This window comes from Strix uralensis, chromosome 5, assembly GCF_047716275.1.
Source record: "Strix uralensis isolate ZFMK-TIS-50842 chromosome 5, bStrUra1, whole genome shotgun sequence".
Taxonomy (NCBI): Eukaryota; Metazoa; Chordata; class Aves; order Strigiformes; family Strigidae; genus Strix; species Strix uralensis.
Window position 1 is genome coordinate 52,619,002 of NC_133976.1, and position 23,989 is coordinate 52,642,990.

Genomic DNA, 23,989 nt, shown 5'->3' on the forward strand with positions numbered 1-23,989 from the left:
GTTTCCCACCAGTAAGAAAATGCTTGGCTCCACCCCCAGTCACCATCTCTTCCTTCTTCACCATCATCCATGTAATTCCCGCCATCTCTCTTCCCTCCAGTACTTCCCAGATCGTAGTGGAAACCTATTCAGTTTACTGATGCAGCAAAAATTATTCTGAAGCAAGCGCTTAATTCAGCTTAAACTGTAATGCTGTAATACAAAAACAATGACTGTGATGGGCTCCCTCCAAGGTAAACGTGGACAGAGAGACAGCTCTATATTAAGATCTTTGGATTACCCTCTGAACCTGTTTCTCTCTACTGAGGACGTAGAGATGAGCATTTAAAAAAAAAAAATTTAAAAAGCAAACCCCAAATCAGTCAATCTAGCACAATTTTGTATTTTAGATGTGAATGAATTCTTTGCTAAAAAAAAAAACCAACACACCCAGGTTTTATCTACCCACTCCTAGAAACAGGTGATTAAAAAGAATATAGGGATTTTGTTAAGACACAGCTACAGGTGCAAATCATCACTGGCTATCCATTCATTCCCAAAATAACTTTTAACAATGACAAAGAACTTATGACTTAAATCCTTCAACTAATGTCTACCTCTTTCACTACCAGTAATATTCACAAATACCAGGAAACCAAAACTCCTATTATGTAAGGCCACTGAAAAAAAAGAGCCCATTTTAAAGGAAGCAGGTTCAGAACACTTTGTTAACGACACTCTAACACTTCACATTTATACACAAACTAAAATCAAACACATCTTAAAATGCAGTAAATGAGCTTACTTACCAAAGCATATCAAATCCATACCTTCAGAACTCATAATCTACTTCATATCGCTCCTAAAATACTAAAACTGCATAATTCAAGAAGAAAAGCATATACCTACTGAGCTATACACCATTATGTTGTTTCTCCTGTGCTGTCCAGAAAACAAAAAGAGCATGCTTAATAACAAAGGGCCTTCTTCTGTCTAAATAATTTTAAAGCTATTTTTTGGCTTATGGATCAAACATTTGCTTTTGAGAATTCTATTGAGATGTATCAGAAACAAGCCACAATAAAACATTTAGGTTAACTGCATTCCCTGATAAACAACCCAGAATTACAAGCAGCAGGTTTAAAAATACTGTGACTTCTGCAAATGGGAACACTGTAAGCTGTTTATCTTGTTTAATCCTGAAGGTAAATAGCATAAGCTTTAAAATATTTTACTTCTCTGCCATAACCTACTGAATCATATTGACAAACAAAATGAAATACTATGGAGAAGCTTAAACTTGTGGACTTGACTCCAAAACTGCTTTATCAGAGTACTGTACAGGACATCATTCTCAAGAACACTCAGTGTAAATTTCAGTGATTTAAATCCTAACTGTAGCTTCAATGAAGCAAAAAATCTCATCTTGTCTCCCCTGAGGTGATCACTTCTTCAGAAAAAACAAGAATCCTGCACAACTCCCATACTGGGCCTCCTTAAAATGTGACCACTCTAGTTATTGGAATGTTTTTAATTGTTGCCTATTCCAAAATTTTTTTATCTCCTACCATAGCTCAATTTCAGCTTATGTAGTTCAGGTTTTAAATATTATTTTCAAGAAAAAAATATTCTTTTCAGTTTCCCTAATTTCTTTCCTCCAACACTAACAATTTCCACACCAAAAATCCTATTTCCTTTCATAACTCCCATCTCAAAGATGTACCCATATTTAAAATTAAGAGTATATTTTATCAGATTTATCAGTAATTATTTCCCCACTGTCTCTTCTTATTCAATACAAAAATAAGTTTCTGAGCTGCTATTTTAAAAAGACTTTAGCACAGAATATATGTTCGATATATTTAGCAGTTGAGGACCTCCTTTCCTCTCTGTACGACAGGAAGTTTCCCCTCCCATCTGCTCAGGATATTTAAAAAAGTAATTACAAACTGTTGGTTTTCCATTGATTCTGCAAAAAGTGACTATTATTTATGTGTGAAAACAAAAGTAAAGTTGAACCCAAATGCCTATTATAACCTCCATCTGTTCCCTGACATAGTCAAGTGGTCACAAGGTACAAGGCAGGAGTGTAGGGATGAGAGCAGCAGCCAGCAAAGGGAAAAACAACCATGGCTGTACGCAACAGTGCCAAAGCTATGCCAGCTTAAACTGCTCGTGGAGCAACAAAGTTATTCACAGCCCAAGCTTAGTCTCCCAGAGTCATACAGGAAGACTCAAGTTTTGTATTTAGTTTTCAGAGCAAAGATAAATAAGGTGAATTATGAAATAGTTTCTCATTTTACAAGCAGACACTTAAACAATTTAGTAAGATATTTATGACAGAGCTTTAAGACCAAATAGTACTTATGAAGGAAACAAGCCTCCTGTGTATGTAAATACTCTACTGCTGTTTATGACAACCAGATCTTGACGAAGAGAGAAAGAACAGAGGAAGCTGCACTTGCAGTAACTTAAGGACAACTAAAAAAATGGCTTTTAATTTTCCCCAGTTAAATGTATACATGAGCACAACTTTTTTGGCCTACACAGAATGTTTATGAATTCTGCATTTAGAAATTCAACTTTGCTTCAAGATATACAAAAAACTGGTGGAAATATAATAAAATATAATCTATTATTTCATTACTGATTCTCCCCCTCTTGTATATTATTGAATTATTAATTATATTTTTAAAAATAAAAGCTTTCTCTAAAATCCACATACTGAATGCAGATCAACACTTAATATCTGGTCTGTATTATACATGAGAAAATATTTCAAATATTTACAAAATAAATTCCTAAACTAAAAGCTAATATTGATAGCTGCTTATATTTGGTTTGTTCTAATTACAAAATATATCATTAATTTATTTAAAGAGTTAAGATACTGTATTCAATCTTTTAAAGCCTGATATAAAATGCCACATCAAGTAAACAGTCAGGAAACTGCCATTTTTTCAAGCATCCACCTTGCACTAATGACCTGTTCTGCAGTATCTATTGTTTTCCCAATTTTCTGGGAGCTACAAAAAGGATCAGCAATTTTCACTGGCTTTCACTTCATTAGCGACAATGCACAACAGCAGGCACTGAGCAGGTTTCCCAGTGCTCCTTCACGAATGTACTTTGACGATGAGGAGCCCTCATCATACACACAGTTACGTAACGGCAACTATTTATAGTTAACCACTTGAACCACATTATCTGCCAGGTTTAAAACCATTTCATACATAGACACCTGATCTATCGTTTTAGTTCCTTAATCAAAATGTCACGTAACAGCCAAGTAAAAGGTTTCAGAGAAGCCAGTCTGCAGCATCAACAATATTACACCACAGTCTTTAATCTTATCAAGAGAACCAGAAGTTAATTTTATAAGATGTCTTCTAGAAATACATGCTGAACAACAGTTATTTCCTTTACTTAAACTCCTGCTCTGTCAATACCCATTACTATGCATGTTGCTAACTTGTAAAACCACTGAAAGAAACCTTAAGTTGTGCTAAAATGACATACCTTCTTAGTGTTCTGAGACATACTGAAAAACACGATCTGCATTAACACTCAAGAAAGTGCTGTATGAACTTTTACAATTCTTACCATAGAACTTCAATGGCAGCTGTTTAACACCATGAGGTTCTCTTCGAAAGTGTCTCAGAGCACCATATATGAGTGTCATCTGGTTGACTTCTGAACATAGCAGTATTTAATGAACATCAACCTCTTCTGAAGATCATGCTAACATTTCTTTAGCATTTCTAACAGGGTAATGGCTTTGTTAGAACTCATTTTCCTCCTAAAACACACCTTGCTTTATTGCCATAGTCCACGACAGCACAGGTTTTCCTCATCACTGTCTTCTGCTTATCAATCATATTCACTTAACTTCAACTTCTTTACATTGTGAACTGGCTTCTTTACTCATATAGGTCACTGTAACTTTTTAACCCAAACAGTTTTCCCTCACTTACAGTGCAGTGGGTTTGCTGATGAGTAATGTTCTTTGATCGCTCTCAGTGATCTGTATTTCCCAAAGATCTTCATTTTAGTGAACACCAATAAGCACCCATTGCTGTAAACCTCATTAAATGTTACCTTTAATGACTACTGTATAAAAACATCTTGCACATACCTGAACAAAATGCAAACAAATCAAGATACTTCCGTATCAGTAAGGTAAGAGTAGGAATTCAGAAATAATTGGAAAGAGACATTTCTGAAAGAAGACTATGCAGGTTATGTCAGTTTGCTATGATATAAGCATATCAGTACAGCTACATGCCTGCAAAATGCCCTAATCCACTGCGCACAGAAAAAGTCACGATCCTGCCAACTTCAACACAAACTAAAAGCATCCTTAGTGAAGCTGACAAAGTGCAGATGTTAAAAAACGAAGAGACCGTCATGCAACTCTACCAAGCCTTGAAAACAGCAGCAGTCAGAGAAAGGAGTATAATTACAGGGTATAGATTATAATTAAATGAAACAGGATTAGAGGGCACAGAGTAACATTCACTTATGCAAGATACCTAGCAAGTCCAACCTAAAATACAAAGACAGGCAAGAACTGCAGCTAGGAGTGTAAATGCAAGACATGTCGTTTCTTTGTTCCGGTATAACAACACAGCCTTGTTCATCATAATATATGCACAATTAGTTGTTCCAGAGAAGACAAAAAAAAAAAAAGGAAAAAAGGTCATAAAGAAAACCTAGGAGAATACTGTTCTTCAGCTTACTGTATTTTCAAGGTATTACAGAAATAAGCAAGCAGAAAATTGACCCGAAATTCAAGAGAAGTCTTTTAGTATTTATTTAAAATGTTATAAAGTTGGTATTTTCCCTTTCGTTAAAATCATTATGCCTAATTCTGCCCCACCACATGAAAAATTAAAATGTGATTTGATAGTCATTTCTTCTTATGCTGCATTTTTTAACAATGCTACTCACATTTTTTTCTCTAACATTCGTGCTTACACATAGCACCCTTGATAACCTAATGTTCCGCACTGTAAGAAACTTCTAAACATTTAAAAACAGGCACTAGACCACAAAAGGCCAAATATGCCAGTAAAGCACAAAGTTACAATGAGTTCCCATATCAGTGTGTCTATGGTATTTTATAATACAGTCAGATATAGGGTATAATGATCTCCAAGGAAGCAGCAAAAGCCTTATTATCCAAGGACTGATGTATCAAAAACTGGTCTGATGCAAATTACCTGATCTATTCATCCATTAAGGTTACTGCTTTCCATATAACCAGATCACAGAAGAACTGCTTTTTTTTTTATGTGCTTGTCCTCCAAGAGCTAGCAAACTAGCTCAAGTTACAGTTTTGTTTATTCCTTGTGACTATCAACATCAGTGGTTGAGGTTTACTTGAGATTTAAACTGCTGTTTGTAGATGTTCTAATTAGCCAGTTCTACTGAACTCTCGAGTTGTCGTTGCTGCTAAAACAAGTTCAGGAAACCAACAACCCTGGAAGAATTGCCAATCCATCAGGTTAGTTAAGAGTGTGCATGTATGGATTTGTATTCAATACAGAATTATAAACAGTCATTTGTCTAAAAAAGCATTAACTCTCACTCTTCAGAGAAAAGCTGTCAAAAGTGTATCATGACTCTTCACAAAATACACAGGAAAAAGAAAACATCCCACACCATTAGTGGACATTTCTGGGAAGCTAGCATTTCTGCAGGAAGCAGCATCTGCTCTTCCCCACTTCACGGGGAAAAATGTTACTAGGCCCTGAAAGGTATACACAGCAGGATATAAAACATTTAGTAGGTTTATTAAAAAGCCCCCTAGTCTTAGACCTTTTAAAGGTTTTTAAAAAGTAAATGAGAATTACTGTCTAGTGATCAAGATATTTAAAGATAAAATGCTTTTACCTCTAACATCCAAGTAAGATAAGTCTCTACATCAGTATGTGAACAGGCACAAAAAAAGTTTCCAGTTCTTACACTCAAAAGGAAACAGTCATTGCTTTAATTATGTGCATTGCAAAAAGACAGTGATTACTAGCCATACACTGGTTTAGTTTGTTCTATAGATGTGAAGCGTAACTGTCAAGGAAACATTTGGCATTTTAAAAGCATTTTTACATGCTTTTACTCATTGTGGAGTAGTGTTTTATATCAAATTCTAAAGTGCCACTGATTACAGTGGTGTCCAGCTGCCTCAGTAGACACATATCCAAAGCTTGCTGTAAAAATAAAAAAAAGCAAGCATTAAAACGCATGCAGCTAAGTTCTTAAGATACCTGTAACTTAAGAACTGCAGGCAACATTTAGTGGGTTTACACTAGAAAAACTTTATTATTATTGAGCTTGATTTTTAGACATGATCTTGTCCATTTTAACATCACACCAGATTACACATTCAATAAGGACACAACTAGGACATACACCTTTTTAAAGTGCAGCTGATTAGCTTTCTTGGCCCACAAATAAAAGCTGATCAGTACATGAAATATCAATAGCTTCCATTAAATGTGAAAAGAGGGTAAAAAGCAAATTCCCAGAAAGGTTTTAATACAGACTGTTCATTGAATCAGTCTCCAGCGAAGCCTTTCCCAACTGCACTTTTTAGGTGCAATTACTCAAATATACTGTACTGAACCAAAACTTATTGAGACTAGTGAAATTTTTTTTTTCCTTTTAGCAGCAGGTAGTCACTTAAGAAATTAGAAGACTTTGTGTGTTAGTAAGCCATTCAAAAAATTCTGCATCGTTTTACTGGAAGAGCTCCACATTGTAACAATAACACAGGCATACAGAACACCTTAACATCCATGTCATAAGCTATATCAAATTTTCACACTGCAGTATTAAGCAGAAATTGAAGCCAGAGCTATTCAGGGGAGAAACACAGCCCTGTTCTGGTTTTCAGTTGTTCTCAATCTAATTATATTTGGAATTATAAATCAATGGCATTTTACATATTAAAAAGATCAATTAATGCACTACATCCTCAGCCAAGCTTAAAATAAATGACTCGCCACTTTCAAACTATAATTTGTTTCAGACAACACAGGCTCCAATTTGCAAACTCTTCGGTGTGAATGTAGGCAGACCCCACCTACTGATTTGTGTAGTGCTCCATCCCGGGTAAACACAGGGCTACACCACACAATATGCAAATCCAAGGTATGAACTTCACTGCCTTATCCTTCCTGAAGATTTTTGTAAGCCAGACTCATTATTGTCAAAGCAGTATTTAACTAATGCCATCAAAAAAGATGCTTTCATCTTTCAAATTTAAGTGGCCCTTTGAATGCCAAGTTAACATTATAATGGTTTCTCTGTGTTCGAGAAGTAAATTCAGGTTGTTCTTTCAAGTATAGGTAATTTCTAAGGAAATATTTCACTACGCATTTCAAACATACTATTTCATGTTTTCATATCTGTTACTTTTGTGTTAATTATTCAAAACAAGTCTCTCTCACAACACTTATTGAGTGCAGATATAAAAACCAAGAGCTGCGTATGAGGATATAGAATTCCTACAATAAAGCAGTATGTCAATTTATTTAACATCGTAAGTGCATAAAATACCAGATCACCTACTTCACTTTTACCTAATTCTAGTAAGAAAACAAACCTGAATTTGGTACTAAGTCTAATTTCATATATGTTTTCTTCTGCCCCACATCTTCCGAGTATTTAACCTTTGGTCGGCTAGTTTCCAGCTCAATTAATACAATTAAAAAAGGAGGGAGGAAGGGGAATGGAAGAATGTCAAACCAGGCTTCCTCTCCTCATATCTATGCCATGATAGCTACAAGAAAATTGCTACTGATCTTCTGTTAAATTACAAAAAGAAGAAAACACATGTAAATTATTCACCATTTAAAAAAAAAAAAAAGGAAACAGATGCTTTTTAAATTATTTAGTTTGGACTATGATATACCTCAGCCCCATTTCCCTCACAATACCCATAATACTGTTAACGACCATTACCAAAGTGCCAAAGACAGCAATGAGTTTAACACAACTCCAGCCAGCTACCGAAATTGTTGCAGGAGACAAAGGGGATCAAGGTCAGCATTCTTCTAACGCAGCAGCTAATCCACTCCTATGAACACGGTATTGGAACTGGTAGGCGTAGTAAATTTCCATGAAATATAAAATATACCTAATGCCACCTCATTTGCCCCGTCCTTGCGAGAGAAGAACCATTTTGCTCCCACTGGACTCAAGCCATTACATATCTGAAAGGAAGGGGAGGGAGGAGTTCACAGAAGTTCAGGGTCAGCAAATGCTCACGTATCCTGTCATCTGCGAACTCGAAGCTCAGGGCACAAAAACTCTCATGCCACGCACAGAAACCTACGTATTTTGGGTGCGCGTGGGGGGGGGAGACCTGCAATAGGGAGCGAATGTGTCATACGTGCGGAGGCTGCGAGGAGAAGAGCTGTCAGGAGATAGCAGCCTTGTTTGAAAGGGAGGAGGCGGTGGGGAAAGGACGGTTACGAACATAGATAGGATCGCCAAAAAATCCCGCTCTGCTCCCCGGCTGCAAGCCCCGGCTCAACCCTCGGGCCCGGCTTCCCTCGGCTTCCCCCGCAGACAGGGCTCAGCTCCCCGGAGCTGCCGCGGCCACCGCTGAGCCGCTCCCAGCCGCCACCGGGCAGCGGAAATCCCCCGCAGCCCTCCCCGGCCCGGCCTGGCCCTGCCCGGGGGCGCGGAGCGGCCCTGCCGCCCCCCCGCCGAGGGCTCCCTGAGCACCCCTCGGCCCTCTCGCGGGGCGCCCTCCCACCCCCCGCCCCAGCTCCCATCACCTTCCCCCCTCCTCCAGGGCCACGTTTTCAGCTCACCGCCCCCCGCGACGTCCCACGCACATGCAGGCCAAGGGCTCCCTGCGGCCCCCGCGGGCCGGACCCGCACCCCGGGGCCAGGAGACAATGAGCAGCCACAACTCACCAGCCGCTCCGAAGCTCCGTGGGTCCGTGGGCGGTTCCTCTCCCCCTCTCGTTCCCCTCCTCCTCCGCCCAGGAGCGGTATCCGGCCGCCAGGAGCCGAGACTCCCCCTCCCCTCGCTGCCCCAAGAGCCGCCGCCTCCGCCGGGCCGCCGGCCGCGCTCCCTCCCCGAGGAAAGTCACTTTATTCCCCGCTCCAACATGGCTGCTCCCCCCCGCCGCAGCCTTCGCCTCGCCGCGGCTCCCCGCCGCCGCCGATGAGCGGCCGCAGGCCGTGCTCGGGAGCCGCCCGGCCGGCCGCTGGCGGTGCCGAGAGCGGCCCGGGTGGCCTCGCGTCGGCCGGGCCGGGCCGCGGGGATGCGCGGGGAAGGGCCGAGCCGAGCCGGGCCGGGCTGCGCGTCTCCGCTGCGGGCTGACGCCTCCGCCCGCTCGCAGCGCGGCGGCTCGCCCTGAGACAGCCCCGCCGGCAGCCGGAGCGCAGGAGGGGCCGCGGGGGAGGCCCGGGCGCCGGCGACACCTAGCGGCCGCGGCGGCCACGACGCCGTCTGAGCCGGTGGCTGCGCGGGGAGCGGCCCGGCCCGGCCCGGCGGCGGGGGGCGGGGGGGACGGGGGACTGAGGGCGGAGCGCGGGAGCGGCGCCGCGGGGAATGCCCCGGGCGGTGGCGGGGGAGGGGCTAGGGGCTCCCGCCGCAGCCCTTCCCTGGGCCGCCCTCCCCGAGGGGGGGATCCCGCCCGGCTGGGCCGGGCCGAGCCGAACCGAGCGGAGCCGAGCGGGGCGCTGCTGCTCCCTCCTCAGCGGCCCTGCGCAACCTCCCCCACCCGGCGGAGGAAGCGGATCTCCCCGGCAGAGGCTCCCCCAGGCCCGGGAGGCCGCCCCGAGGCCCTGCCCGCCGCTGGCCGCCCCAGGGGTCTCCCCGAGCCGTTTTGGGGAGAGCAGCGTGGGAAGGGGCGGTAGCTCGCTTCATGTTTCCTGGCTCGCGGCAGTGTTTCCTCTTGGGTTTGCGGGGTGATGTAGCTCATCTCTGAGGTAGCAGGCATCCCCCCCTGCTCTCCCCTCCCCGCTGACAAGTCAGTAACTGAAGTTAAGGAAAGCCATGTGGCTTTTTAGATCGATTTCTAACTCATCCTTTCCGTATGTCGTGTTTTCCTTCCTTTGTCTCCTGCATTCACGGTCCCCGTACCATCCCTCTTGTCTTCCTTGCCATTGCGCTGCCAGCACCAGCTGCGCTTCCTTCCTGTGCTTAGAATCTTTTTCCCCTCAAAGTGATCCAGTTTGCATTCCCTTGTTTCTCAGCCCTTTCCACCCCTACATTTCTTAGTCTTTGTGTGTTACTGAACAAGACCTAAAAGCTAAAAACTGGTCTTGTGAGCCAGTTACTCTGGACTATCTGTTGTTTTCATATTCCCACCACACAAAAGAACAAAATATAACAGTAAGGCCAAATCCTAAGTGATTTTAGTGACGTGGGTTTGACCTTCCAAGTACTGGGTCATAGGTACACTTAGGGCAGAATTTGGCAAATTGTTTTTTCAACTTTTTAACAACTGCCGATCCTCGATGCCTGCCTGCTTACCCCTTTGTCAGCTAAAGTTCAGTGTCACAACCACAGGGCCTTTTATCAAAATGAGTCTCCTGGTGTTGTGCAGACCAGAGTTACTGACTGAATATGCCAGGCCATGTCACAGGCTCCTTAAGAGGAACTAACTCACAGGTCTTTCAAGTCTTTGCTTCACCACAGTCCTGTATGCGCTGAGGAAGGCCAAAGCTCCATCGTTCTGCAGGCGGGTCTGCGCTATGCTGTGTCTATGTGGAGACCAGAGTGTATTTTAATTTGCAACAGCAGCAGCAAGCTCCTGATCTTTGAGGTACTCCATGTGCAGCTTATTCTAGCCAGTCCCACAGCAGGGCCAGGTGGGAGCTGCCTTCTCAGGAGCAGTGCCAGCTGAAATTTCCCCTGCTTCCAGCTCCGTTGTACCCTTCCAGCAGCACAAGCAAACCAGAACATGGATGAGTATGTTTCCCAGTAAACAGAAGTCATTTGTTCTCGCCTAAAAAAGGAGTGCAAGCATGAAACCACTTCTTACATGCACAGAAATTCACTTTGCTCATGCTGATGTATACTCTTGGTGAAATCAGTTTAGGATAAAAAGCAGTAAATATGACTCAGAACAAACTTGCTGTTTATAGAGAGAAAACGTGATTACTGAGGTCTTTTTGAATGTTTTCAAGACGTAGGATAGCTACTTTATCTTTGCAAAACTTGTGGGATTTTTATTAACACAGAGAAAGCAGATATTCAAGCTTTGAACTTCCTGGTAATGCAAAGATATCCCTTACGGATCTCCTTTAAAGCTCAGGACCTACCAGTTCTTGCTAGACCTACCAGTTCTCCTGATCTGTGAATGCTAACAAGATGATATGTGTTATGTTTTATCTTATTCAATTTGAAGGCTATTTTGGGTAAGTAATATAATTATAAATGATTGTGTGCAAGTTTGTTATTATATACGTGATTTGTAAAACAAGTTCTTGAGACAGCACAGCAGTGAGTGCATTTATTGCATCACATCCAAGTAAATTAAGTTCCATAAATGAGGTACAGGGAGAAGGAGGGTTGGAAGTCTATGAAGCCATGTTTTTGTTTTCAAGTATTAAAAATATCAGTAAAATATGCTTGGTTTACTTGATACATATTCATGTCTGCCATTGATACTTCTGTTATGAAGGAAAAGTAATCATGACAAACAAAAGAAGAAACTAAAAAATGAGCAGTTAGGATGAGTCACCCAAGAAATAAGGGGTCAACACCAATTGCATTGCAATGATAGTATTTTAAGGTTTTCCACTTGTAATAGGGAAAAGAGTGAGTAGTTAAGAGGGAAAAGTCTGCAACAGTATAACACTTGGTATCCATTTGGTCTTTGTATCCACCACTACAGGTGCCCTCAGAGAAAGATTTTCACATCTGGGCAAAAGACAGTACAGAGGCAAGATAGAGTGACAGACAGAAGTTTGAAATGTAAGCACTGATTTTGATTAGTTTATCCCATGAGTCTGGTTTTATAACTGTAGCTATTGATTTATTATTTGGTGGAATATGTAGCAATCAATCATATTTCCATCTAGCTAACCATGATTATTAATATTTTAAACTAGTTTTAAGATGGATTGGCTGGTGAGTGCAATAGGTCTGCTCTCTAAGCCAGTGAGAAAGGTGTACACCCAGGTTACGTGGAATGAATTATTGCCACTGAACAATCTGATGAAATCTATATCAGCCATTAGAATATAAATCCAGCTGTAGGAATACAGTGCTGTCAGGGGACCAAGATTTCCTGCTTTGAATATGAACACACTGGCTTTGCCTCTGCATTTATTGAAAAGAAGGACACAGTTATTTTGTGACAGTAAGAGTATAGGAATTAAATCAGTGAAGTTCACATAATGGTAGATGGAAACCTTACAGAAACGTATGTATTTTTAACACAGTGTATGTGGAAAGCAGTTACTTTCCTGCCAAGAGCTGAGTTCTGTGTTGCAGCAGCAGGAGTCAGTGACCTCACAACCAGCCAGCAGTGTGCGAAAGCATTCTGCTCAACTACAAGGGATGTGTTCATTTGCAGGGAAAACACTAACAGTCTTGGCAGGTAATTAAAAGGGGAAATGATTTTCAAATACAAGATTTTGTTTTGAAATGCAATTGTTTTTTTCTATTGGATGCCAAAAAATTCTGAAGAATGCAGTATCCTTTAACTAATTGTATCTGCGCTCTGAGAGAAGAAACAGAGCTATTGTTCTGCTCACAGCATGAGCTATTTATGTTTTAGTCTGTGTAGCACTCCTTTCTGTAATGATCGTCTTCCACCTACACAAAACTCCAATCCATTTAAAATAATCAAATTAAGATAGTTTCTTGCTTTCTTCTACCAAGCTGGTATTCATATAAAGTATTTTCCAGGTTACTTGGATTTAGTACAAAGTAATACTTGCAGGCCTCTAGGCTAAAAAGAAATATTCTCTAACCTCCCTGGAAGACCAAACCCCTTCCTCTTTGAATGAATGGAAGCAGGAAGTGGCAATAAAAAGGTCACCCTTGCAAGAAGCAAAAAGCCCTGTACTTCTGCTAACAAGAACTGTAGCCACTTCTACCATGATCTGAGTAACTGATAACTGGTCATTGACTTAGTTGCACTGTGTATTTCAGGTAGAAACAGGGAAAGCTACTATTTGTTCTTGTAAACCTTGCTTGTTCGGCAAACAGAAAAGAGTTCCCAAAGCGCCCCAAATAGTGGGGTGTTTGTTATCTACACTTGAGATTTGCATTTGTGTAGCTGTCAACTGCTACCAGCTATCAGTGTAGCTATCAGAATGATCAGCTGCTGGAGAAATTACAATTACTGGATGGTCTGTGTCTTATCCCTTATCTCTTTATTTTGACATTTTATAGCATATAAATATTTATTATATATGACATGACATATACATATGACATATCATTGTCACTCTTTCCTATTCCTTTATGTTGACCTTTCAGTTTGCATAGTGACTTCACAATATCCTATCAAAATGCTACTTAAATATTATTTCTCATTTCCTTACACATTGTATCACTAAATTTTGAAGATTATTTATTATTCAAGTATATAATAATTTATGTCTTTACAATATGTATTTAATATGTATTTTATTAATAATATCTTGATGCTTTTATTTATATCTGGCATTTCTGGGACTTGGACATACAAAGTGTCTACCAGTTGTGCATATTTTTAAGATATGCGGCATTGTTTCAGTGGAAAATCTAGTTTCATCGCTTGATTTTTCTTGATTTTTTTTCTCTAGTTGGAGATTCCTCCAACTAATATGAATGAAGTCTTTCCATTGACTTCAGCAAGACTCAGGTTAATGCTTTCAGAAGGAAGTTAATAACACGGAGAGGGATTTTTTCTGTACATTTCTGCCCTGGTTTGCAAACAAATGACTAGACACTCCTTTATTTCTATGCTACTGCTATGAAAGGCAGGACATCCTGCTTTTCAAAACCAAAGATATTAGGCCTACCCCAACCCGGTACAATTATCATACTTGGATAGGAAATGGTGAGGCATTTTCTATAGATTGTCTAAAAATGAGGTTTCTGCAGTAGAAGATAGGTCACTATGAACGTCTAGCATTGTGAAAGAAAGATTTTTTTTGATATTCTGTTTACATTTTGTGTTGGAGACTAAAACTGGTGAAAAGAATTTGAGTGAAACAATGAAGATATCCAGTTAATGAAAGCTGGTCACTCGTGTATGCACACCTCTGCTGCTTCTCCTTTACAAGTACCATTCAAGGATACACTTCTCCCTTTATGAAACAGAAATCTGAAATGGCAGGGGAAGAGGCTCCTATTCTTCTCTGTTTTTTTCACGCAAGTTCAGTGTCTTGGACAGAATAGCAAGCATCTCTTCTTCATTGCAAGTAAATTGCTTCATAGAAATTTGCAGTTATTACTCACTGAATTGATTAGAAATGCCATCAGTGAGTCTCAGAACATTTGTACCATTTCCAATTCAAAGTACTTAGTTGATTTGAAAATAAAGCACAAAATACACCAATATTCCTGCAGTTACAAGATTACATGTGACAAACTTCTGATTTTTTCCTTATTACAATAGTTGCTCTCTCCAGAGTTTTAGGACTTAAGTGAAATTGCTTTCACTCATGACAGCTGGTTACTTTCCTGTAATCCTGTTACATAAAAATGCAGTTTGTTCTAGCAAAGATGGTATCTGTTCCAGCTAATATGAAACAAGATCATTCTCAAATTTATGTTTTTAAGGCTGGACAGGAAGGTGTGGCGAGACATGGGAATAAAGAAGTGGGACTAGAGCTAAAATCTGATGTAGAGAATATGAAGAGTATGAGAAAGGGCACATGAAAATGGAACTAGTATGTGTAGTAGATGTTGGAGATGAAGTACAGGAAATCTGGGGACAGAATGAAGTGGGTTGAGGGAAACACAGGCTACTGTAGGGAGGACTGAGTACTGCACACATTGTTCTGTGCACCGCAAGTCAAGGTTATATGATGTATTGTTGATATGCTGAGAATTCCTTATATGTTCTAGAGATCCCTGTGCATGCCCAGATCAACTACTTTATGGAGTTTTCTGTGCACTGGCAGCTGACTGTCAGGACTGCTTTCAAATTTGTAATGGTAGCTTTTGAGATGTCAGTAGGAGATAGTCTATGCAAAACAAGCACTAATGTAAGAGAATGGGGACAGGAGAAGAGCTGGGATGGATGAATGATAATGCAAGAGAGAAGATATGGAAAAAAAATGCATGAAATTAGGAGGTAAGTAGATGTGGGGCTTTATCCAGCAGTCTAGGCCAAAGGCTTTTACTGTCTTATGATCTTAGCTACGCAAACTATGCAGGGTAGAGATGTAGAATTAAGATGTTACTTTTTAATGCATTACCGCCCCAGCTGGTTGCCCTACCCTTCTGCTGAAAGTTGTTACACCCTGAGGGAGAGGAGACAGGAACTGTACCTGTTTCTCTGTTTAGTGTGGCAATTAGCTTTAACCACTAGAGAGGACATTGAGGCAGATGAGTCAGATGCCTATAGTTTCTTCTGCCACACCTCCTACAAGGATGGTACCCTCTGGCAGATGAGAGGGATGAAGAGGTGTGGTCATTACAATTTTTTTTAAATCAGCACAGCCAGATCAGTCAGGCTTCTCTTAACTAATGCTGAGCTATGAATCCTCCCACTTCAGGCAGCCATGTGTATATTCATAGGTTGGTGCTAGATTTGGAAGACTGCAACCAAGTGAGAAAGCATAAAAACGGTGGCATAAAAACGGAAGGGTATAGATGGCAGCTTCTATCTGTGCATGGAAAGAAAAGCTTCCTCTTAGGTACCAGTGGAAACTTTACATTTCTGCATGTGCATTTAAGGTTGACGTTTGATCCTGGGCTGGCTTTCTTATGAAGAACCAAAAAAAGACAATTGATTAAACTAATATGTAAAACATGGAATATTTCTGACACTGAAAATATCAAAGTGCATCTTCAAATGAGATGAATAATTTCTACAAATGTAAAGATAAAAAAATGTCACTCATAAATTCCAATTAGTTTAACTGGGAAATTTCTCATTGATTTCTTTTTGTGTAGCTTCTTGTTATTTACTTTGCCAAATCGTTGACTGATCAACTAAACTGTTCTCTGAGTCAAGCACAGCATTTTTCAAGGTCTGTTTCAGCACAGTATAAAATAATTAGAGCTATAAACAAAAAAGAAGCAGGAATACCACAAACCCCCACATATCTATTACTTGTCATATGTAGAGTCTAGCTGTTACCACGGAAGCATGTTAAAATTAAATGCTGAGCTTTATTTAACGTACTTATTGGTTCTCTCCTTCTTTGCCTTTACCCTTCTTGTTTCAAAGCTCTTTTGTTCACCTCACAACATGGCATATTCATGGTCATGTAGATATTTATAATCCACAATAAATTGCTGTACAATTATACTTAGCTTTTAAAAACCAAACAAATGTTCAGTTGGAGCTTTTGTAGCCGCTACATAGGTGGCTGTTACAGTTAGTTAAGTATTTTGCAGGACAGATTTTAATTTATATCAGTTTGTAGACCATATGGAATTTAGGATAAATGTCTACTAGAGATTAAAAAGAAAATAATAAAAAAGAGGAGGGAACTATGCATTTAAAATTCTATATTAGTGTGGTTTAGCATTCTCATGCAATATGTTGTTTTAAAAATGAATTTACCTTTTTTATAATTCATCAAAACAGTTTATTTTGCCCACCAATAAGCTCTCCATAGAAACAGTCGTATCTTAGTAACACACCAAGAATAGAGTTCAGGGAATACACTGCATCTGTATATACTACCCTTAAGGAGACATTTGTAGTTAAAGGGAATATGCGAGTTGTCTTTCCACAGTTGTAGTGGGTACAGCACTGCAACACAACATGGCTTGGTGCTTCCTAGATTGATCTCCTTACATGTGAGATACAGGTCACTTCTACCTGCATTATTCCTTGGCCTTTGTAGGAGCATATGAGCAAAGATGTCAAAGTAATGTCCATTTCATCTGGGGTTTTATTTCTTGGTTTTGTTTTAACTGGATGAGAGCCAGTGAACTACAGAAACACTTTTTGCTTTTGGCCATTGTTAGTTGAGTTCAAAACTGTTTTGGCTACTGCCCCTGATTTTTTTCCCAATCTTCCTACACAGAAAAGTCTTGAAAATCTTATCACTAGTGTCACCTTGTATGGATCTGTAGTTGCTCTGTTGGGCCCTACTTTTCCACCATATCAGAGTCCAGCTGGACAACTCCAGATGACCCTAGCTTTACCAGCTCTCTTACTGTTTTGCCTCTCTCCTTCTTGCTCTCCCATGGTTGCTGTTGGGCACCTATTTGTCCTCTGGCACATAACTTCTCTCTGTTCCTCACCACGCTGAAGTGATCCAAGGGAATGATTACGATGACATTTGAGCTTCACTGCAGCACTGTGTCGATATTTACACTGAGCTGATTATTAGCAATTTAAGCATATGACTACAGTGTAAAATCTTAGTTTAACCAGTGCTTCAGGGTAAGAAGCAGGAAGTGAAGAGTGGTGCAGGGGCTATGTGTACCTTACATGTTTGGTCTGGGCCTCAGATTGGGTGGGGGCTGGCTGCACCATTATTTTGTCCAGTTAGAAAGGGACAAATCATTCTTTTCAGCTGATTCTTACACTGCTTTTTAGTTGTTAATTGCTGCATCCCAGCTGAAAGTAATGTCTGCTTTGGTTGGTATTCTTCTCTGATTCAAAATAACCCTGGCCATTTAACACTACTGTTGGGTAGAGGGTGTCACAACCCCAGTCCTCCACAGAGGCTTTTAAGATGTCAAGCAACAGAACATCCTATCCTGGGTTTTGATTATGGGAAAGAGTGGTTACCTGCTTTGGTTTCAGGCCCAGACTAACTGAGGGAATGAAGACAGAATCAAGATATCTCTTGTCTCAGCATGCAGTTATTAAAAGAACATGTCTGGAGGCAAAGAAGAGGCCTAGGAACCAGGAGAAACCAGGCAGATTTAAAAAGAAGCTCTCCTTCCCTCTGTGTGAGGAGAATGAGGCAGAGAGAAAGCATCTGCTGAAACATGGTTTAAAAATTTCTCTATTTGTGTAGTTAATCAAAATTTGCAGCACTAGCAGGCAAGTTATTTCAGAATAAGAAATGGGGACACTGAGAGGTCTTTTTTTTTTGTTCCAGGGGAATGTTAGGGTACTAAGAACTGATGTTTTAGGAGGCTGAGTGAGGATGATAGAAGAGGCAGCTGAGGTGTGAAAAAAAGCAGCAGAGTTTTAGAAGCCATGGGGGCTTTTACACCCCTCTCTCACAACTCTGTATGCCCACCCCACCCTAGAGACAGTCTTCCCTCAGTTCTCTTTGGCTATGGCATCTCCATGCTCAGGTCTTACGCAGTTGTCGGTCCTCACTCTACAGCCTGCATCATCTTTCAGCAGCCACACTTTGCTTCCTTTACCTTCCATGCAGATGGTAATGGAGCAGGCCAGGGACCTTTTCCTGGTGGTGACAATGGAGGTGGGAAATGGAATAAGACAGAGCACTGATAGGAGAGCAGGAAGGCCTGCAGCGATATTGAAAGGTGGTCTATATGGAGGAAAGAGATTCAGCCTAAAGCAGCTGATCTCTTCTCCCAGGCCCTAGCAGAACTGGCAGATTGCTGCCCTCAGCAGCTGTCAAAGGCTGTGTCTACATTAGCAATTTGTTTCAAAGCAATAGTGCAGTTTGTAGGAAAATCCTGTCATTGTCTCAATTTACCATGTGGTGTTTCAGTTCTGAGTGGTTTTGGTGCATACAAACTAAATTCCTTAAGGAGGAAATGAAAACAGAAGCTCTGCTTCAGATCTGCTCCACATGCACCCTAGTGCTAATGGGGACAGTAGGTTCCAAAGCAGCATGTGAGCTGCATCATCACAGGGTCCTCTAGCACCTAACACTTCTCCTCAGAAAGCTTTGAAACACATGTGCAGTGGAGGTGTTTGGCTCCAGAGACCAGGCTAAATATAATCCAGAATAAACCCCCCCAACACATATCATGGAAACATGAGGTGCCTCAGTATCAACTGTTTTGTTATGCTGATCACTCCTAATATGCTGAATTACTTTCTCATTAAAATACTGCCTACTTTGCCTGTACCTTGAGCTGGCTTTGGGATATGGTAAATCTAACATAAATGTGTACCTAGAATGTTTCTTGTATCTGACAGGGAGTATGTGCACCCAGTTTAATTACATATGTTAGCTTTTAAGGTAGCTCTTTAATCACTATTAATGGTGCTCATCTTAACTTGAATGGAAGAGATACAGCAAAACCTGACAGCAATCACAGTAGCAGGCATGCTGGTACCATAGCTGAGGATACAGAGAGTTGTACCCTGTGGAATTGTACCCCAGCATGGGTAAGACACTTGGGCTGAAAACTGCACTTAGTATAAACTGCATTTGGTGCTTACCCACCAAGAAAAAAAAAAGACAGGCATAGCTGGGTGAATAACTGACAATACAATTCTCTCCTAATCAGAAGCTACTATATGCCTGCTACAAGAGTAGAAGAAACCAAACGATGTTTAAGCCAGAATGATGAATAGATATAGCAGTCAATATTTACTAATATAATTACAAAATTATATAAATTAACTGTTGTATTGTCTTCTTTTTTCACTTTTCCTATATTTCCATTTATTTATGAGCTTCTTTATTTGCATAGCTCAGTGACAGCACTGATCTAAGCTTATGCAAGTACTCTGTGCTGCTATTGTCACTTACAGTCAAGGTTTAGTTATAGCTGCTCCTAGGAGCCATAACGTGCTCCCATCCCTCACATATCCTACTGTGAATTGAAAACATGTTCTAACAAAATGTTATGAAAGGGCACACAAGATTACAAAGACATTTTTTGGTATGGAAAATTCTTATGTTCTTTAGGAAGCTGTAATTTGTACAGTTTAATCTTTTTTTCTTACCATGTCAGATAAATGTAGACATTCTGCTCTCAGATGATAGCACATTTGGAGATCTGAGAGAAACAGGGAGCTGCTGGAACATATTGCAGAAGCCTAAAGCACTTAGCAACAGAGAGAGTGTGGGATGCAGTGACAGAAGCCAGAATATGGAAACAAGTTACATCGAGGCGGCTGTTTGGGAAAGAAGAGCTTTTACTCTGTTCATAATTTCAGTAATTCTAAAGAACTTTTCAGTGTGGGAGGTCACTATGGTCTCTGACTCTGCAGATATTCTCTGTGTAACTGTTTTTCAAACTCCTATGATAATTAGTACACAGGAGTGCTGGATGTATTACTTTCCTTTTGTATTTCCTTTTTCTCTCAAAAAACAGAGAAATAAAATTAAGGTATTTGTTTTGCTTCAGTTTATCCTGTTAAAACATACTCATGTGACATGCGCTGTGAAGAGGTGCATATCAGGAAATAGCTTGATTGCAGAGCTTGATTTTCCACCTGCTAATATAACTCTTTTTCTCCATACAGTGAAGCAGCATTCTTATTTCATAATAGGTCCAGTCTTCAAAATCAGAACACGTTCTGTAGTGTTACAAACATTCACCATGATGATTTTTAGTGCTTTGCACTAGAACATCCTGGTAGTGTACACTAATGATGGATGTCAAATAACTAGAAAAGAGTAGATGGCTGAAATGCTGACCAGGATAAATAGAGTTGGGATAAAGAAAAAACGTCTTTGACATCAGAGTGAATTTTAGAAAGGCATTCAGAAAGCAGAGTGTGTCTAAGCTCCATAGGTCCTACTGAGGTAAAAATGATCTGGAGAACTGGAATTTTACTCAGCAATTGCTGGAAACTATTCTACTGAATGCATATCCATCTTCAAATGCAAAAATCTCCCTTCCTCTGAACAGTTACTGTGCACTGTAAATGGAGGGGCTGCACAACTCCAGGGTTGAAGCAAAGGCCATAGGCTATACAGGATGCTTAGGGAATTCGGAAACCTTATCATAAATGTTGTATTTTGTATTTCATGGGGGTTGAACTAGTCATTAGCTTTTATTTTCTTTTTCCTCTCTGTAAAATCTCTCTTGTAGTTTGCATTATTCAGTAATCTAATTGTGTCCACTTTTCAGGTATTGTCTATTGAAAATTACGTCAAAGGAAATTATAGAGATTTACTAAATTATGATAATAACAAAAGTATTACGGAAATACATAAAACAGAAAAAAAGATGAATAAATTCATATATAATAATAATGATGTCCAAGCAACTATCAGTATTGAAATCTAACAAATTTATCTACTCACTGAATAGTACAGTGTAGAATAGTTTCAGACTACTGTTGATAATTTTTAACCCCACATGTGACCTGTCATTGGACAAGCAGCCTGTTAAAAGGAATTGGATTTAGCCTAACTAGTGATCAACGGTTTACTTCCAAAATGCTGCAGTAATTTCAGTTATTAAAATGCAGTAATTACCTTACACTAAGTGGCAAAATTTAAAAAGTAAAATAAAATTAAATAAAAAAAGGACACAAAATGAAGTTACCAGACCAAGGCTGGGTAACAAATGTATTAACAAGAAAATAAAGGACAGAGACATCCCTACTCTGTAAGAGAAGCGTAGTATAGACAAGGCATTATCAAACCATTCAGGCTACAACAGGGTGACACTGAAAAGCCATCCCATGACGCTTACGAACAGCAATCTCTTCAAGCCTTCTAAAACAAACTGCGACCTCTTACAGCTCACTAATGAAGAGAAGATCATCTTGGCCTGAAATCTCCCTAGCTCCCTTTGCTTTGGAACAACCCTTAAGAAATGCTCCAGCATTTATACCCTCAGGGCAACACACTTTCCTTGAGGAAGTTTCCCACAGGTCCCTGTCTGCAAACTTCTCCCGGACTAAGCGCCAGACTGTCTCTTTACATTTTAATGTCTCTCTTCCATATTAATAGCTACAGAGCTCCGGAGAGGAAGTATCACCTGTTGAAGAGGTTTAAAGACCTGAAATTCCAGCACCATTGCTAAAACATATGCCTTGACCTACTCCCACTTCATGTTTTTTATTTCTTCTTACTTTCTTCTTCTGTTGCTCTCAGCTATTGCCTTTCGATTCTCCTAAGGAAGACCATTATCTCATTATCTCAGATCTCTGCTATACCCAGCATACATAATTGCCACCATCAACCCTGAATTCTCTGACTCAGAAAATGTAAGTCAGAGGCTTGAGGGAACTCCACCCGCTCTGTGGAGATCTGCTCGACCCCCTCACCCTCCCATTCAGCACTCCCACACTCTGCCTTGTACTTCGACTGCTCCTCCAAAAAACATCTTAGATAATGGAAATTGTAGGAGCAGTAATGTTAGCCCCCACTTTTGGCTCTGCTGAAACTCTTCATTTTTGTTTTTAAATGGTGCAAAAGCTTTTTCAAAGACAAAAAAAGATGCTACTGATATTGTATTCTTTGCAATAATAAATTTTTCCCTAGAAAATGAGCTTGCATCCAGCCAGCATCACTATCACACAGTGAGCTGGTGCTAGTTACTAGTCAGGGTTGCTGTTATCAAAAGGAAAGTTTGCTCAGTTTTAGATCTGAGAAACTGAGGCCTTGGGTCTGCCACAGCTAACTTAATCTTGTTCCTTGCCCAAAAACCCAAACCACAACAAACATATATAACAGAAAGTATCTCTTTTAGGAATAATTCTGAAGAAGGTATTATTTTTTCTTTTTCATGTATTTCCCTCTTCAGTCCAAAGTGTCTCTCATTATTCTCCTGAGCAGCCGCTGGGGCTGTGAGACCTACTTCCATCAGTGTTCAAGGCATGATTTATTTTCTCTTAAGGGAAGACTCTCCTCCTGAGACCCTGCTCTTAAACATCATAGGCACTTAGGATGCTGCAGCCCATTTTCCTTTCCTTTCCTCTGCTGTTCCTTGGGACTTTTCCCCTTCACCCCTTTGTTCTGTCTTTGCCTCCTTGCCCAGTGCTTTCTGTGGATTCTTATATTCTCTCTGGGCTCCCTCCTCTTCTCCCCCCAAAAGAAAATCCACTCACATGACCTTTTCCATCCTGTATAACTACAACAGAAGTTGTACTATCATCTACTACAGTTCCTTCTCCCTGTATGCCAGATGCCACATCTTACAGCCCTTGAGCTTTCCAAGGCAAATCGCAGTCTCTTACCGCATCCCACTTGCAATAGTCTCTCCCATCTTGTCCTCTCCATATTTTTATGTTTCCAGATCCTTCACTTTGTGCACCTGTGGTACTGTGAATACTGGCTATTAAATGTGCACCCACACTATGCAAAGTAGCACCCTATCAGAAATACACAACATGATCCCAGATATACTAACTTCAGAGACAGACTGTTCTGGTACATCCTTCTGCTGTAATTACATTGTTTTGGTATTTCCACACAGCACAGGGCTATGCCAGGTGGCTAAGCCTGTTTAAAGCTGGCTCAGATGCAGCATGTGACGTCAGATCAGGACTGGCAACAGTCATCTGACCTCTCACTGAAACTGGGATTTGGCATATGGCACTGGTCAACTCGTTTCCTTTTCTTCTTACTCTTCCATGAAAACACAACAATTTTCACTATCTCTGAACTATCAGGCTCTTGTAAACTACAGATCATATAGGTGCTGAAAAGTGACAGAGGAGAAACACATTCTTTGGAGTGTGCATGTTGCTGAATGAGGGCTAGATGAGTATTGCTGCGATATCTGAAACAACAGCAGGAAAGTATTATAGTAGGATAGATGTTATTGTGAGACATGCTTTTTAGTATGTGTTTTAAGGAAATTATTATGGGTTCTCTGGAGAAACCATGCACATCTGCAGCATGGATAAGGGCACGGTCTCTATTCTCTCAAGTCTCTGCAAATGATTGTAGTAAAACAGTATGAACAGAGCCATGACACTGAATCTTCCAGTCTGTGACAGATCTGTGACAACTGGTCTTTGTGTTAGGGAGAGCATTTACATGTAGATGGCCTATAGAGATGGCCTGGAAA

At 40.6% G+C, this 23,989-nt stretch overlaps 1 protein-coding gene across 4 annotated transcripts in view; it reads right to left on the reverse strand.

The window, feature by feature from the left end:
* CDK17 (cyclin dependent kinase 17) overlaps positions 1–9,325 on the reverse strand; it is a 94,957-nt gene extending 85,632 nt beyond the window's left edge. The window contains exons 1-2 of one of the 4 annotated variants that reach the window (XM_074870797.1): positions 8,908–9,325; positions 8,120–8,195 (exon numbers count right to left, since the gene is read on the reverse strand). The gene's annotated coding sequence lies outside the window, so the exon portion shown is untranslated. Of the gene's footprint in view, positions 1–8,119; positions 8,196–8,801; positions 8,821–8,907 lie in introns of those variants that run through there. The other 3 variants (XM_074870795.1, XM_074870799.1, XM_074870801.1) reach the window with 3 other exon arrangements.
* Between the last annotated feature and the right edge of the window lie 14,664 nt (positions 9,326–23,989).